This window comes from Trachypithecus francoisi, unplaced genomic scaffold, assembly GCF_009764315.1.
Source record: "Trachypithecus francoisi isolate TF-2019V2 unplaced genomic scaffold, Tfra_2.0 Contig01440, whole genome shotgun sequence".
Lineage (NCBI taxonomy): Eukaryota > Metazoa > Chordata > Mammalia > Primates > Cercopithecidae > Trachypithecus > Trachypithecus francoisi.
In genome coordinates this window covers 9,109,300-9,127,118 of record NW_022681431.1, presented here as the reverse complement: position 1 = coordinate 9,127,118, position 17,819 = coordinate 9,109,300, and the positions used below count along the sequence as shown (strand labels likewise).

Sequence of the window (17,819 nt, the reverse complement as noted above, 5' to 3'; positions counted from 1 at the left end):
ACAAGCCACATAGATATGGAATGGTTTCCCAGCTTTGTCACACAGCAGGGTGTGACCTTGGCCATCATACTTAACTTCCTTTAGCCTATCACACCTATCACATCAGATTATTGTTGTATTAAATTAAAGAAAGTTCCATGTGTTATAATAATAGCTAGCATTACTGAGTGCTTACTGTGAACCAGGACAAGCTTTACATGGAGTACTCCATTTCATTTCCGCAACAACACTGTGAGCTAGGTGCTATTGATCTCAATTTACAGCAGAGGAAATGGAGAGTCAGGTAGTCTACAATATCCTTTAAAATCTAGTGGAAGAAGCCATGCTACCACAACTCTTGCATTCTGTGTGCCTGCAAAATTAGCACTGTGTGAACACTGCCGAAATTTATGGCTTGAGCCTTCTGGAGTGATGGGTTGAGCAGCACTTGGACCCATCTGAGTTATGGCTGGGGCAGCCAAGGAGCACTGCATCCGATGTGAGGAGCAGTGACCCAAGGCAGCTCTGGGCAGCGAGTCCACGGAGGGTACCCTTGACACACCCCCCCAGATCATTCTGCCTACCTTGAGTTTTGAGCCTGCGATGAGAGGAGCAGATTTGAAGATCTCTCAAATGTTTCTAGGGTCATTCTCCCATTGTCTTGATGATCTCTTATCTCCACACTAATCTTCTTAGCAAATCGTCAATTGCCACACCCTTGGTTTGTACTCCTGAACATCCTTTTTTATTCTTTATCTGACCAGGCTGGAAATTTTTGAAATCTTCCCATGCTGCTTCTCTTTTAATTATAATGTTTGTCTTTAAGTTACTTCTTTCCTCTTGCATCTTAGGCAGTTAAAAGTAGCCATGTACGTCCTTCAACTTTTTGCTTAGAAATTTCTTCTGCCAAATACCCTAGTCTATCACTTTTAAATTCTGCTTTCTATAAAGCCCTCAGGTATAGACATAATTCAGCCTAGTTCTTTGCAACTTTATAGCAAGGATGGCCTTTACTCCAGTTTCCAGTACCTGTTTCTCATTTTCATCTGAGACCTCATCAGAATGGCCTTTACTGTTCATATTTCTACTAAAATTCTGATTAGGACCACTTAAGTAATCTCTAAGAAGAGTCAGACTTTCTCCACAACGCTCCTTATCTTCTAAGCCCTCACCAGAATCATACTTATTGCTTGTTTACTGAAGTCCGTGTTTTTTCTAGCATGCTTCTCCAAAATCTTCTAGCCTCCATCACTCAGTTCCAAACTGCTTCCACATTTTCAGGTATTTGTTACAGCAACAATTCCATTTCTGGCACCAATTTTCTGTCTTAGTCCATTTCTATTGCTATAATATAATATTACAGAATGGATAATTTATAAAGAATAGGAGTTGATTTGGCTCACAGTTCTGGAGGCTGGAAAGTCCAAGAGCATGGTGCTGACATCTGGCAAGGGACTTCATGCTGCATCATCCCATGGCAGAAGGCAGAAGGGCAATAAAGCATGGGAGCCAGGGACAGAACAAGAGGGAGCCGAACTCATTTCATTTATTTGTTTATTGTTTTAAGAGACAATCTCTCTCTGCCACCCAGGTTGGAGCATATACAATGTATCATAGCTCACTGTAGCCTCAAACTCCTGGTCTCCATTGATCCTCCCACCTCAGCCTCTTGAGTAGCTAGGACTACAAGTGTGCGCCACCACCCCCACCTAATTATTTTATATTTTGGAGAGATGGAGTGTCACTATGTTGCCCAGGCTGCTCCTGAACCCTTGGCCTCAAGTGATGCTCCTACTTCAACCTTCCAAAGCTCTGGGATTACAGGTGTAAGCCACTATGCCCAGCCTGAACTCGTTTTTATAACAAGTCCACTCACGTAATAACTAATCTACTCCTGGGGTTACGTTAATCTATACACTGGCAGAGCCCTTATGACCTAACCACATCTTAAAGGTCTTACCTGTCAATACTGTTGCATTGGGGATTAAGTTTCTCCCAGGAAACTTAAGTTCCAACATGAACTTTGAGGGAAACACTGAAACCATAGCAAGATTTTTTTGAACTTTCTGGAAACAGACAATCTGCAGCCCTCCTATAATTATCTCTGTGGCTCACAACACTTTTGGTGCAGTAGAATGTATTCTAATGTCTGTGTTGTTAGACACCATCTCCCTAGTTTATAGAAACTGAAATTGCAAGTAAAACTCTATTTGCCACAACCAAGATGTAGTGAAAAAAGGTGCCGTGGGATTAGGAAGATCTCAGCTCACATTCCAGCCCTGCCATTTTCCAGCTGTAGCACCTTAAACAGATTAATTAATTTCTTTGCTTCTCGGTTCCTTATCTGTAAAGAGGCATAATAATATCTACTTTGCAGGGTTGTTGTGAGGATTAAATGAAAGTGACACTGCTCAGCAGATAGAGGGCAATCCACTAAGGGCCTTTTATTTATAATTCATTCATTTAATAAGGGTTTAAAGAAAACCTATGATGTGCCCAAAACTATTCGAGGAGCAGAAGATACCGTGCCTACCTGGAGGAGATGACTCTCTGACTGGGAAACGTGCTGAGTGTACATGAGGCTGTTGAGTCCTATAGCCAGGTGGCCGGGCCCTCGTGCTGGAGCAATAGGTGTACAGACCAATTCTGTGACAGCTGCCCTTGTCCAGATGGAGACTTCCCTGAGGAGGAGGACAAGGTGGAGGAGATATCATTGGGACCTGAAGGAGAGGAGAAGTCAAGGTGACTGTTTGGAACAAGGACCCTCTGGACGTCTGGTCCCCTTTGCCTGTTGCTTGGCGTGACTAGAGTGTTGAAGAGATTGGAAGAGGTTAGGGGTGAAAGTTGTGGGCTTGGGTGTGTCCTGCATGCAAGGCTGAGAACAGATTGTGGTGCTAAGACAATGCTGACAACCTAGCCAGGGAAAGCGTTTGCTTGGAGGGGCTAGCAATCTGGTGGTTGATCTTGTCACCACCAGATCAACCACCTTTGCTGCTGTGAGGCATTTGCAAGGACAGGCAGCTGCCTCTTTCATCACCATAATGTGCAGCATGCCCCTGTGTCTCCAGCCTTTGCTGGGGCACCAAAACAATGCCAATGACACAAAGAGATGAGCAGCACAGTCATCCTTGTTGGCTCATTTCTGGGCAAGTCTCCAGTTCTGCTACCAATATCGCTGGAACTTTTAAAAGAGAGGTTCTACCTTGGGGATCCCTCAGCTCTTGGCATCTTCAGCTAGGAGGACAGAACAGTTCTTCCAGGGACTGATGGTTAATAGACATGTCATCCCTGTGTGAGGACAACTGCAGCCACCATGCTAACAGGCTCCTTGTTGCTGACACAGACCGACCGTCTCCCTTTCCCCCGCCTCCAGGTTCTATGGCAGCTGTTTAGTGACCATAGATTCCTTTGTGTTCAGTGTCTTCCAGGTTAATTAATCCAATTATTATCACCACTGTAGTTTATAGTTAGGCACACTGTGCAATTATATCATCCGTTCTGCACTGTTGATGTGCAATTTGCCAGCCAAAGACAATCATTAATTCTTATCCTGTTGGGTTGTGTCACACATAAACATGATGCATCCTTAGTCCCAATACCTGGGTGGTTATCCAGTGTTTTGGGATCCCTGCTTAGGTCTGGGCTAGCCGTATTGTTAGAGAGCCATCCAATGAGCATGAGCGGATGCCTCTCATTGAGGGGAGGTCTCTTTGGGCAAGACCAGGTAGTAGCAACATCCTCAGCTGAACTGGGAAGAGGAGCATGTGCCCCTGGTCCCAGCCTTCCTATCCAGGCCTTTTCTTCATGGGCAGGCCCGTTGGTGTCCTCAGAGATCCAGCTGTGTTCTCCCCAAACCCCAAGGGCCTTCAGCTCTGGTACTTCAATGGGCTTAGGAGCATGCAGGCTACCATTACCTTTGTGTGTGTTATCAACTCTGTACCAGGAACTTCACATATGCTCTCAGTGAATCATCACGACAATCCCACAGGGTAAAATCATTATTGCCATTCTAGTTATTTTTATGTATTTATTTTTGGGACAGGATTTCTCTCTGTCACCCTGACTGGAGTACAGTGGTGCCATCCCAGCTCACCACAGCCTCGACTTTCCAGGCTCAGATGATCCTTCCACCTCAGTCTCCTGGGTAACTGAGACTACAGGTATGTGCCACCACTCCCAGCTAATTTTTTTGTATTTTTGGTAGAGACAGGGTTTCACCATGATGCCCGGGCTGGTCTCAAAACTCCTGGGCTCAAGTGATCTGCCCATCTTGGCCTCCAAAAGTGCTGGACAACAGGTATGAGCCACCATGCCTGGCCCATTCCCATTTTACAAATGAGGAAGTTGAGGCTTGGAGAGACTTAGGGACTTTTGAAAGAATTGTGGAGATGAGTTGCACCCCAGTTGGCTTTGCTTCAAAGACAACACCTTCTTAGCATAAAGAAAAGAATCACATTTTGTAAAGAATAAAGGGAGGTGGGCATTTGAGCCTGACTTGATGCGAAAGGAAAGAAGAATTAAAGAGGGCTGTCAGCATTAGCTGGCAGGGGACAGAGAGATAAAGGCGCTCAGGCAGCAGGGCCTCTGGATTCCTGGAGCCACGTGTGCATAAGCCATGGTGGTTTTCACATGTGTGGCTGTGCCCGCCCCTCCCGCCAGGCTGCTGAGAAGAAGGCACTGTGGGTAGCAAGCCAGTCTTGGGGGCTTGTTCACATGTGACCCCTGACGGCAGCATGGGACTTCCGGGGAGATGAGGATGGGCCAGGGCAGAGGCAGGCCCCCCATAGAGACTCTTGTGTCCTTAAGCACTCATGATATCTGGATGTGTGTGAGACACTCTTTACTGGGGATGTCTGGCTTTTGGAAGGTCCATGGGGAGTACAGGATGAAGTCACCCATAGAGACTGTGTCCATCTCCCTGCATTCCACTCTGCCTGCGCCCCTGCTATCTTAGCCAGGTGAGGCCAAAGAGAAACAACAGTTCAGGGAGGCCTGTGAAGGAAAACTGGCGTGAAAGGGCTGCTTTCTGCCTGGGGATGGGGGCAGCTGGGGGCTGAGGAAGGCTGACTTCTTACGTTTGGGATGGTGTGGATACGAGAGTCAGGACTGTCCTCTGTCCTCTCCTTCCCTCTCTGCTGTATTCATCACGTTTTTACATTTTCTGTGTTTTTTGATGTTTTGACATTTGGTGGGGGCCTTGCGGGCTGGGGAGAGACGGCTTCCCCCAGGGCCAGCTGATTCCTAGAGACGGTAAACAGCTTGCCTGTGAACACACCCTTCATGTCCAAGCCAGCCATTCCCGAGCCCATCTTCCTAATCATCTCCTTTATCTAACTCTTCCCCACGTAGCAATATTTCCCTGCCCTGAATCACTCCAGGGTCAGGTACCGAGCAGCTAGGGACCACCCTTATACCCAGAGCCCACTGACATTATTCAAAGGAGCCAGCCCGGGGCCTGCCCATGCTGCCCCACCTTGCCTTCCCAAGAGCCTTGTGATAGAGGTGTGGCCTCTGTTTTCCTGGTGCTGGCTTCTGCCTCCTGCCTGATTCAAGTGCTTGCCTGCATGGCCATGGCTGGCAATGCCTCCCATTTTTAGGCGAGCTGGGACTAGCAATAAAATCTTTCAGTGGAATTAGTCTCTGTGTGCCATCACTCATCACCTCAATTAAAATCTTGCAGGTACATTTTAATACAACCGCCACCAGGGCAGCCCAGATTCATGGTCCCCAACATAGGCCTGCGGGGGCCTTGCTGGTGCTGGTCACACCTGGGGGTGGCTGACTGTGGTCACTGAGAGGATGGCGCACATTCTGTGGATAGGATGGGATAAAGGTTCCAACCCTTTCCAACTTGTTTGGAAAGTCAGAGCAGCACACCCAATTCTTCTTCTTTTTTTTTTTTTGAAAGGGAGTCTTGCTCTGTTGCCCAGGCTGGAGTGCAGTGGTGCGATCTCAGCTCACTGCAACTTCCACCTCCTGGGTTCAAGAGATCCTCCTGCCTCAGCCTCCTAAGTAGCTGGGATTACAGGTGCACACCACCATGCTTGGCTAATTATTATATTTTTAGTAGAGATGGGGTTTTGCCATGTTGGCCAGGCTGGTCTTGAACTCCTGACCTCAAGTGATCTGCCCACTTTGGTCTCTGAAGTGCTGGGATTACAGGTGTGAGTCACTACGCCCGACTGACACACCCAATTCTGGGTTTGGAGACATCAGACGAGGCCATACCAGAGTAGGCGTGGGTGCCACTTGGGAGCCTTTAGGGGCAAGGAGAAAAGGAAATATGACTCAGAGTGTGAAGGGAGTGAAGGAGGAGAAGCTGTTTCCCAACCGCAGCTCAGGGAAGCAGAGGCAGTGCATAATGCCTCAGTTTTTCCATCTGCTAAATGGGGCTTGGTGTATTTGCTCCTTTACATCATAGGATTTAAGCCTGCAGGGTTGGGGAGGGAATTCTGAGTCTGGGTGGAAGCTCTTTAGAAAGTCCTGGAATGTCATCATGCTCCACCCTGTGACAGGCAGCCTGGAGACAGGAACATCAGAGGTCGGGGTTGGGAGGTGGCTGGAGCCTTGAGTCAGAAGGAGGAATGATCCATTTCTGCACAGTTCAGTGGCGTGTTCTGGGTCTCCATGGACCCGGCCAACTGGTTAAAGGAAAATGATTTCCCTATGGCATCATTTTCAAAGGAAGGATGAAGAAAACTGAAAATTGCAGTAATGATAATAATGATACACACAATATGAATAAACTAGAGAATAAACAGTAGTGGTTTGCAGAAATAGCAGTTGCAAAGCCCCAGGCTGGTTCCAGGACCCGGATGATGGGTTACGGCAGTCGCTGACCTTGGGGATGGTGCTGCCTCTGATCGGAGAAGTGGCAGGGGCATTTCCTGTGGCTTCTGTGGGGGTTCTGGTCTCTGCTGTCCTCTCCACACTTCTGTAGCTCCGCCTAAACCTCTGGGGACTTCCAGCTTGGCTCAAGGACTGGCCTGGCTGGGTGAGTGGGGACTTAGGTCCTGGGTTAAGCGCTGGCTCAGGAAAACCCCCAGTGTGACCTTGGCCTGGCCACTCAGTTCTGTCACATCAAGATGCCTATGATCAGTTGGCAGAGGGAACAGGTGCCGAGTTGTTTATTTATAACAGTTGAGGCACTCAAAATGCTTTCTCCAGGCTCAGAAAAACCCCCACAAAATTTTCGTCTTCATTCATTCTATCCCTTCCCATCTTCCTACCTCCCTTCCATCGTCCTTCTCTTCCTCCTTCCTTCCTTCTCCTCTAGCCTATCTCCCTCCTTCCTTCTCTTTTTCTCTCCCTCCTTTTCTTCCTTTGAATCCCTAATAATGCAGCCCAGTACTGGGTTCTTGGTACCTGGAGATGATTGAGGCCCAGTGTTTGCCCTTGAGGAGTTTTAATTGGATGTCTAAGTCTGTAGAGAATTATTAAAAGTCATTGACCTGCAGAAAAAAATAGAGCTTTCCTCTATCTGATTGGAAGCATCTCACAGTCTCATGAAACCCTAAGGCTGCTCTTGAATTCCTGCTCCTTCCTCCAACAGGTTTCTGGGGAAGACAGGGAAGCAGGGCATAATGACAGTGCCATGCGGGTGTCCAGCCGGCTCCTGCATCCTGGCTGTGTGAGCCCAGAGAAGGGGCACTGGCCTCGCCTGGGTGACCCCGGCTGAGTCGCCGGCAAGTCCTGGTGGCCCTCTCCCTGTGCATCCGTCCATGTCCCTGCTGTTCCCATGGCGAGTTGTGGTCTGTGCTGCAAGGACAGACTGTGAGTGGGGACTTGCTGCCACCAGTGGCACTGAGCCTACTTTAGGCTGTTATTGTCCAACTGCAGGCTGCAGCCATGTGTTTCTCCAATTTCCTCAGGTCCAGTTCAAACTTTTCCCTGAGCTCCACGGTGGGGTAACATTGAACCGCCTCCTGGATAATAGCACACACCATAGCTGTTTGTTAAGTGCGTGTGTGCTGTGTGCCAGGCACTGTACTCTGTTGACAAAGGTTGTTGTGTTTAGTCTTTATCATTATCCTACAAGGCAGGACTGCAAGGGTGAGGCAGTAAAGCCAGGGTAACTCACCCAAAGTGACACGGCTCCTCAGTGGGTCCCTTGAAAGCCCAGACCCAGATGTGGGAAATTGCACTTATTTTCTGCCTATCCTTTCCTTATTGGATTCTCCTTCATTGACTTCTTTCACTCTGTTCAGCCAGTGGCCCAGCTGAGTGACCCAAGTGGCTTTTTTGCATTCTTTCTCTTCATCCCAGCAGCCCCTTGACAATACCAATAGCTTTGTTGCCAGTGATATCAATACTTACTATTTATTGATCTCCTCTTGGTAGCAGGTTGTGTCAGGATTTAATTTTTAATCCTTAGAGAAACTCTGCGAGGTAGATGCTGCTACCTTCGTTTAACAGATGAGAAACCTGAGACCTGGAGAGGGTTGGATGCTTGCCCTTTGCCTTCTAGTGGGCTTCTGAGATGGGGCATGCACCCAATCTGTCTGATTCCCGAATGCCCACCCCTCACCAACAGGCAGGGATGCCACCCTCCTTGCTAAACCTTGCTAAATTCAGTTATTGTACTTCCTTGCACAGGCTCTTGATCCATTCCTATGGTAGGTGAAATAACGGCCCTTCCAAAGATGTCCATGTCCTGATTCCTGGAGCCTGTGACTACATTGGCTACATGGCAAGGGTGGGGATTAAGGTTGCAGATGGAATGAAGGTTTCAGCTCACCTTAAAATAGAGATTGTTTTGGGTTATCTGAGTGAACCCAGTGTAATCCCAAGATTTCTTTAAATGTGGAGTAGGGAGGTAGGAGGGTTAGAGAGAGATTGGAAGATCTACCCTGCTGGCTTTGAAGTTGGAAGGGGGCCACAAGCCACAAGTGAAGGAATGTGGGCAGCCTCTAGAAGCTGAAAAAGGCAAGGAAATGAATTCTTTCTTAAAGCACCCAGAAGGGAACACAGCTCTGCAGGCACCTTGATTTTAGCCTTGTGAGACCCATTTTGGACATCGGACCCCCAGAACTGTAAGATTATAAATCTGTGTTGTTTGAAGCCATTGAATATGTGGTAATTTGTTACAGCAGCAAGCAGGAACTCATACAACCCCCTGCAGCCCTCAGCTCAGGACCTCATTACCTTTCTCTTGAGCTGTGGCCTCTGCCTTTCCTCCCATCTTCCATCTAAAGGGTCCAAACTATCTTTTCAAAGCAAATATTGTTCCCCACCCCCAACCTTGGCCCAGAAATCACTGCTGGCTTCTGCCTTCAAATCTGCTAGGTGGCCAGCCTCTAAACACCACACTCTGCCTTCCTTCCCATTAGCTTGAAGATCTGCACACCACACTCTGCCTTCCTTCCAATTAGCCTGGAGAAAGGTCCCTGGCTGTCTCCAAGGCCAGCTCCCAAGGGTGCTCTGTGACCTTCAGAACTTCCCTCTGTCTATGTGGCCACTTTCCAATCACCAGTTTCTTGCTCTCTGGGGACAGTTCCTTTTGGTACACAGCTATGTGCTGGCAGCTCCCATTTTGATCACCCATCTCACACTGGAGCGTTTACATTTGCTGTTCCCTCTGCCTGGAATACTCTTTCCCTGGGTATCCATGTAGCTCTTCTCTACATGTTGTTCAAGTCTCTGCTCCAATGCAGTTTCCTTAGAGAATTCCCCCCAGATCACCCCGTCCAAACTCTCTGCTCCTACTTCTCTCCTGTTCTTTTCTCTTCCTAGCCCCAGCCACTGCCTGAGACTGCAGCTTCCCTCCATCCGTCTGGCTGCCTCCTCCTCTTTGCTCACTTTGCTCATTGCTTTAACTCCAGAGCCTGGAATAGAACCTGGCAATCACGTAGGTGCTCAGAGAACATCTGCTGGAAGAATGAATCACGTTTTATTGCTTTAGATACAGTATGGATGCTGATAGATGCCTATATCCTCAGCTCCTTTATCTCCCCAAGTTGCAGATTTATACATCCAAATACTTATGTGACAGACACTCTATTTGGATGTGTAACAAGCATCGCAAGGTTAATGAGCCTTGGGTTGGATCCGTGTTTCCTGCCTACAACCTGATCCTCCCCTGGTTGTTAAGCTGAACACCAGTGGTTATCCTTGATCCCCGTCTTCCTCCTCTTCACACCAGTCTCCTGGGCAGGTCCACACCCCAACACTGCCCACATTCTCATCCCCACTGTCACAACCACTAGCTTCCACTCTTGCTCCCCAAGAACTCAATCTGTACATGGCAGCCCAAGGATCTTTGAAAAAAAATTTTAAATATTGTACATTAGTTTTAGGTTTACAGAAAAGTTTCTAAGGTAGTGTGGAGAGTTCCCAGGCACCCCTGACCCAGGTTCCCCTATTGTGAACATCTTACAGTACTAAGGTATGCTCATCACACTAAGGGACCAACATTGGTGCATTGCTGTTAATTGCACTCCACACTTTATTCAGATTTCACTAGTTTTCCTAAAGTCCTCTTTCTGTGCTGGAATCCCACATTACGTTCAGTCATCATGTCTCCTTGTAACAACGTCTTGGATTTTCCTCATTACTGATGACCTTGACTGTTTTGAGGAGTAAGGGTCAGGCAGTTTGTTCAACGCCCCTCAATTTGAGTTTGTCCAATGGTTTTCTTATGTTTAGGCTGGAGTTATGGGTTTTGGAGAGGAGAAGTGCTATTCTCTTCACGTCACATGAAGGCTACCTAGCATCAGCGATGTGTTTCACTGTGCACCTTGGCCTTGGTCACCGGGCTAAGGTTGTGTTTGCCAGGTTTCTCCTCTGCAGCTACCTTTCCTGCTCTTTTCCCACGCTCGACTCTTCGGAAACAGGTCACCAAGAGCTGATCACATTCAAGGGGCAGGGAGAGAAGAAAATTAAACTCCATGACCTGGAGTGGGGAGTGTCTACTAAATTATTTGGAGTTTTATAGGGGAGATCTGTTTCTGCTCTCTCACTTACTCATCCATTCATTTATTTATTAATTCATCATGTATTTATATCAATGTGGACCCATGAGTATTTGCAGCATACCTTGGGTCACAATTCAATACTATTTTATTTACTTACTGTGCAAAGCATTCCAGCTTTGGCCTTGGGGAGCTGCTTCGGGTTGGCTCCTGTGTCACTTGGCCATGCTCCCTCTGTTTAGTAAGTCCTTGCTTTCTGGTACTGGAAGGTGCTGTGGGCTCATCTGGTGTATTCCCTGCCCAACTCCTAGAATCAGCCAGTATTCCAAGAAGTGTTGGAGCCATTTACTTAGAGAAAGGAAGATCTGGGAGCTGGGTGTGTCCATGGGCACTGGGCCAATGCGCTGTTGAAAATGCTAAATGAAACACTTATTTTTTTCCCTTAGAATAAAAGGCGCACTCCTTGCCATAGTCTTCCGGTTCTGGGCGACCTTTTCAGTTTTGTTTTGAACCACTGGCAGCCACAATGGACTCACTCCTGTTCTTAATCCAGAACCTTTGGACTTCCTTTGTGTTCTTCAGTTTTTGCCTGGCTGGCTCCTTTCCAGGCTCCAGGTCTCAGCTCAAACCCCTGGACTCTAACTTCATTAGCCCCACAAGGGTAAAGGCCTTGTCTGCTTCATTCGTCATTGTCTTCCAATCCCTGGAAAAGCCTCTGGCACCTGACCAAGCTAAGCAACCATTTATGGAATGAGCAACTAGCTCCAAGCACTGGTGCCGCCATCTGCAGGCTGCTGTCTGATGGGAAGCCTGTCTCTCCCTGGAAAGCTTTATTTCTTCTCTTAAGGCCTCGCTCAAAGATGAGTGGAGCACTGTCTGATTCTCCACGATCCAGAAAACTGTGGCTTCTGCTTTTGCTCCTGTTGATCTTTCTTCATGTCTCTGTGACATCATCCAATCTAGTAGATGCTAACCATAGTGAGCCTGCAAACATACCTTACTTCCTAGGTGCAAACCTTGACTTGCCCATCTAGCGCCCCTGTTCAAGGAACTCAGTAAATGTTTGTTAAGTGAACATTGGGGCTCTCCATTTGGATTACTTCAGCCATATTCAGTCTAACCCTTGCTAGGAAAGGGTGAGCCGGCCACTAAAGGAGCTGTCTTCGGCCCTCAGAAAGGGTATGGAAGACCGTGACAAAAGTTGCCTCCCATTTGCTTTCTCCTTTTGGTAGAAAGAACCAGAGGGTGGAAACTTCACTTCTAGCTAAACTGTCTGATATTTCACTGGCTATGAAGGAGGTCCCTTCATCCCTAGTCTTATCTTAAAATCTCCTTGATGTCTGTGTCTTTAAAAAAATTTCCACCTCTGAAGATCAATAATATTGCAGAAGTGAGAGATCTAAGTTTTTCAAGTGGTGGGTGAGCTGGGGCGGGAGGTGGGGATGGAGGCTGGAAGGAGGGTTTTTATTAAACTCATCCCTGGATGATGCTTCCAGATGCATGGAAGCTCATTCTGTCACCTGCTTGCAGTGCCCTCTTTTTCCTTCTCTCCCCACTCCCCCACCCTTTTCCTCCATCCCTCCCCCTCTTGCCCATAAACAAAGCCACAGCCTCAACAACGTCTTGTAAAGCACATTATAAAATGCCTCTAATAAATCCCTAACAGCCTTGGCCATAACCAGCTGAAAGAAAGGTGATCATGACACGGAAGTGTCAGGTTAGAACAACAAATTGGGCCATGTGAGTAGGGATTTATTCGTCTTCGTAAGTGTGCTATAAAGGTCCATATAATTTCACAAATAAATACGAATATTACTTAGTAAATGCCTTCTGAATTTAGAACTCCAGGACCACTGGAAGTAGCACATTAGCACCAACAGTGCAATTTCAGATGTGGGGCAAATCAGACCGGGGCATCAACCAGGTGGCACTGGGCCCTACCTGTGTCCCTTCTCAAATGTGTGCAGTGCCCCAGGCTAGGGCAGCAGGAGGGGACCCAGGGCTGGTGGGCTCTGGGGTTCTCATAACAGTCCCTGGGGCTTAGGATGATCGGGAAAGATCAAAGAGGAAGGCAGGCTCTGAGCTCTTCATCATCTCTAAAGGTTGGGATTGTCAGGCTCAGGAGAGGTGGCAACCCAAGAATTGGTCCTTCCAGTTTGTCTGGGGCTAGGGGCTTCCTGGGATGCTGCTGGGCTTATGGTTTAAGAAGCAGGATGGTTGGTCACTTTCCTTGTTGGAGAGCAGTGGTACTGATCGGTGACCCCAGAAACTAGGCATGGGGAAGAAGGAGAAAGGAGCTGAGGGGCGGGGTGGGGGTCTTCAGAGAAAGTATAATTGGATTAATATTGGTGTTTTTTCAACCCTGGCTGTACTTGAAGCACTTTTAAAAACTATTAGTTTGTGGCCCCATTTCAGACCAGTAAACTGGAATCTCTGAGGGTGGAGTCCAGGATTGGTACTACTTAGGGGCTCTGCAGGTGATTGTGATGTGCACTGGGGCATGGTTCAGAGCCCTGGAGGCCCCCGCCCCTCCCCATCCCAATGCTGCTCCTTGAATGCACCTTCACAGTGCGTCATAGAGCTGTCCGATCCATTTATTCCCTTTTTTCGTGTTGCTGTTGTCCCTCCTACTCCCCTTTTTTAAATACCAGATCACATAGGCTCAGACAAACCATATTGGCTAAATCAGTCATGAAACCGCCAGGAACACTGGCTGACCCTCTCCCCATCTGGTGCTTTTCTGTTACAGACACAGCCTAAATAAGAAATGATGACCTGAATTTTCAAACCAAAGATGTTACAAATAGGAAGGTCCATCCTCAGAAGCATTCTTTTTTTTTATAATTAAGATACAGATGCAATGGGCCTTGGCAGAATGTGTGTGTCATTGCCCCTTCCCCATGCCTGATGGTGGGACAGAGTGACCTGGAGCTTATGTATCATTTTGCTCTGTTGGCCAGCGGGGATTGGCTGGCAGGACCCACAGACCCTAACTTTAAACCCTATATGTCTTCCTGTATACTTGCAATCTTGTTTTTCTGCATGGGACAGAAATCTGGATGGTGAGTGCTATACTGGGTGGTGGGGGAAGCTCCCTATCGTGACCTGTCAGAGGGGGTGGATGGGGTGGGGGCCTCCCATTATGCTTAGGAAAGAGAGTAGATCAAGGCTCCCAGAAGAGGAAGTTTGTTTTCCATAGAAACCTGACTTGGGTGTGCAAGGTCCTCCTGCTTCTAACATGAAACTGACTCTTGTCCATTCTTCTAGGCTACAGTTCTCTGAACTCCACCACCTGTTGTCTGCAGCCCAAATTCTGCCCCCGATGCCTGTAACAATGATGCCTCAATCACCCAGTGCTCTGCCCTCCCGTAAAGTAATAGGTATCCAGGGTGTCATTTGATGCTGGCTTGCATTATTCTCTCATTATTTTACAAATGTGGAAAAGACGTAGAGATTTAGATTCAGAGCTTGGGTCCCAGTCCCATTTCACTTGATGACTCTCTGACCTAGAACAAATCACTTACTTCCTTTGATCATTAGTTTTCTTCTCTGTGTAATGGGAATAATGGGATTGTAGACCTGTGAAGTGCACAATGTTACATACGGTGCTGGGCACATATTTGGTGTTCATTGCATTTGGTCCCTCTTTCCCTAGCTCCCTTCTTTTCCTCCATATGGCTGTTGAGATAATCAAATGAGCTAATTTATGTAAGGATTGCATGGAAAGTGCTATACTCATACTCATGCTTTTTCTAGTTATTACTCTCATACCTATTAGACCCCTATCCTCCCTGGCTGTATCTGGAGACCAGACTATTTACTCTTCCATACTAGTCCGTGGAGCAGCTTTACTGCTTTGCTATCTCTCAGACTTCACCGTGGAAGCATCAGGCATCGACTGTTCTCTTTCCTCTCTGAATGTCTATAGCCTTCCTTGCCTTTTTCTGGGGCCCAGTTCAAGTTCAGCCTTTCAAGGTTCACATCTATTCTTTCCAGGAAGGAAGCCTGGGATTTCAGGATCTCGGAGCTGGTGAGGAAAGGGGGACTTCGAGGTCCCTGCAGCGATTTATCATGGCTACCCCATCTCTGAGGACTTCACACTGATCTCCAACTGTTTGACTTTGCTCAGGCCATCTGCCCTTGACTCTGTCATCCAAGCTGAAGAGTCCTCCTTTCTTATCTCTCCAAAGCACACTCATCCCTTAGGATCCAAACCTGGCCCTGCTTTCCCCAGCAGAGAAGAAGTAACTCTAACCTCTTTCATACTTACCACCTGTGATTTTCTCATATCAGTCCATGGTCTGGGTATCCTCTCTTGGTCCCCCCATGCTCACCCCTACCCTGCTGTGTGCTCTGGGAGGCCCACCCCTATAGACTCCTTTGTCTTTGGCCTCAGGTTGGGTTTAGCCAATGGAATGACCCAAATAGAGATCAGAGGGTGGGAGGAGAGTGAATGGAGCTTACTCATTCCCTGAGTGGTTGCCTCAGCTGCTACAGCTCTTATTAAGTGGACCTCTCCATGCCACCATCCTCTCTGGTTCTTCAGTTTCTCCTTCCTCTGGACTCTTCAGGCCCAGGAGAGTTGTACATGTCATCCTTTGTGGATTTCTTTAAACCTTTCCCACATATTTCAAAATAGCATTCTCATGAAACTCTCCTCAATTATCCAGCTTGAGTGTACCATCTGTTTCCTGCTGAGACCCCCATCTCTACGCTTCTGACAATGAGGTATCTGATTGAACACTTCAGCATATATTGTTTTGTGCCATCCTCCAGCTGTCTATCCCACGCACATCAGGGTTAGGGTCTTAAGGGAACACAGGACCACCATCTAGCTCTCTTTGGTGCCCCCAAGCTTGGCATAGAACTTGCCACATGCTTGGCATGAAACAAACACCCGTAGGAATTGCCCAAGGGGAAGACTGCCACATATGTGAGCCCTTGCCTCTCTTTTAGCTGTCCACTGACTTGGAGAGAAGCTCCAAGCAGGGTGGGTGGTAAGGAAGCCTGGACTTGGAAACCAAGCTCATACTTTGGGCTGAGAGAGGCACTGGGGCAGGACCCCTGTGGCTTGGAACGTGGGTCCAGGTAAGCCAAGCCTCCTATCTGGAGAGCAGAAGGTCAGCACTGGGTGACAAAAGATGGCATGGGCTGCCCAGGTGGTAGAGTTTTGTCTCCTTGAGAGCAGGTGGGCAGAGCCTGGTGATGGGAATCTGCTGTCAGGCAAAGTATAGAGGCATGATCACGAAATCCCAAGTTATCTGAACTAGGAGGGTCCTTAGGGTTATCTAGTCCTGCACCATCCAATATGGCAGCCACTTGGCACTACATTGTGGCTACTGAGCATTTGAGGTGGGACTGGTCTGAACTGGCATGTGATGCCAGTGTCAAATACATACCAGATTTCAAACTCAGTATGAGAACATTTAAAATTATCTCATTAATTTTTGTATTGATGATGTGTTGAGATGATAACATGTTTTCCATTTCAGTGGTCCCCAACCTTTTTGGCACCAGAGACTGGTTTCATGGAAGACTGTTTTTCCACGGATGGGGTGAGGGGTGGTTTCAGGATGATTCAAGTGCGTTACATTTATTGCATACTTTATTTCTATTCTTATTATATTATATAATGAAATAACTATACAACTCACCATAATGTAGAATCAGTGGGAGCCCTGAGGTTGTTTTCCTGCAACTAGACAGTTCCATCTATGGGTGCTGGGAGACAGTGACATCAGGTGTTAGATTCTCATAAGGAGAAGGCAAACTGGATCCCTCACATGTACAGTTCACAATAGAGTTCACGCTCCTATGAGAGTCTGATGCTGCTGCTGATGTAGCAGGGAACGGAGCTCAGGTGATAATGCAAGTGATAGGGAGTGGCTGTAAATACAGACAAAACTTCACTCACTCACCTGCTGCCCACCTTCTGCTGTGTGGCCTGGTTCCTAATAGGCCCTGGGCAGGTGCCAGTCTGTGGCCTGAGGGTGGGGGACTCCTGGTATATATGATGTTCATGATATACATTATTAAGATTAATTCCACACCTTTCCCCCACCTTTATAATGTGGCTACTAGAAAGTTTAAAATTATATCCATGGCTCACATGACATTTCCACTGGGCAGCACTGGGCTAGTCCAATGCTCTCATTTTACAGATGTGGAACCTAAGGCTTAGGGGAGGGAAGCATTTCCCAAGGCCTCATACCCAGTGGGGATTCAGTGGAGAAAGCTGGGAGGTCTACAGGTTGTTTCACGGCATCAGTTATTTTTGTATAAACTACGGTGGGTGGAGAGAGAGGGGGCATTATCCCAGTGGTCTGTCTCAAATTTGACACCAGTTGTCCAGTCTTGGCATGGATTTGGTATCTTGGCATAAAAATTTGGAATGCAGGCCTGGGACCTTTCTCCATGGCAACTGGCCATGCTACTGTCCATGAAGCTCTTCCCTCCATGGTGGGTTCTTGGTCTTTTTGGTGGGGGTGGTTCTTCGCCATAGGTGGCCTTGGTGCAGACAGCCTGGACAGGTCATGGCAGAAGAGCAGAAAAGCAGTTTAGAGAGAGCAGCCTTCTCACCACTCAATATCACCTCAGTGTTAAACAAGTCTTGCTACACTTCTGGAGAGCTTCCTAAACCTGCAGGACTCAGCAACATTCGAATGGATTCTGAAAATATTTCCTGAGCAGATCCTCTGTACCTGGGCCAAGAAAAGGAGAAGATACCGCTCTTGGGCTCTGTGACTTTATCATCTGGGACAAGAGAATCCGTTATACATGAAACAACTCAAGAACAATGACAGACAACAAGGCAATTCCCAAGAGGGCATCCCAGCCTGCAGCTGAGATATGGTGGGAAGCAGGGTCATGACGATGGCCTGGTGTGGTGGAAATAAATATATCCAGCGTAGAATCCTTGCATAGTCTTGA

At 47.6% G+C, this 17,819-nt stretch overlaps 1 long non-coding RNA gene across 1 annotated transcript; it reads left to right on the top strand.

The window, feature by feature from the left end:
- The first annotated feature begins 2,259 nt into the window (after positions 1 to 2,259).
- Positions 2,260 to 16,502, top strand: LOC117092138. Its single transcript, XR_004440641.1, has 4 exons — positions 2,260 to 2,274; positions 3,131 to 3,136; positions 13,697 to 13,700; positions 16,382 to 16,502. It is a non-coding gene; the product is annotated as an uncharacterized LOC117092138 (long non-coding RNA).
- The last annotated feature ends 1,317 nt before the right edge of the window (positions 16,503 to 17,819 follow it).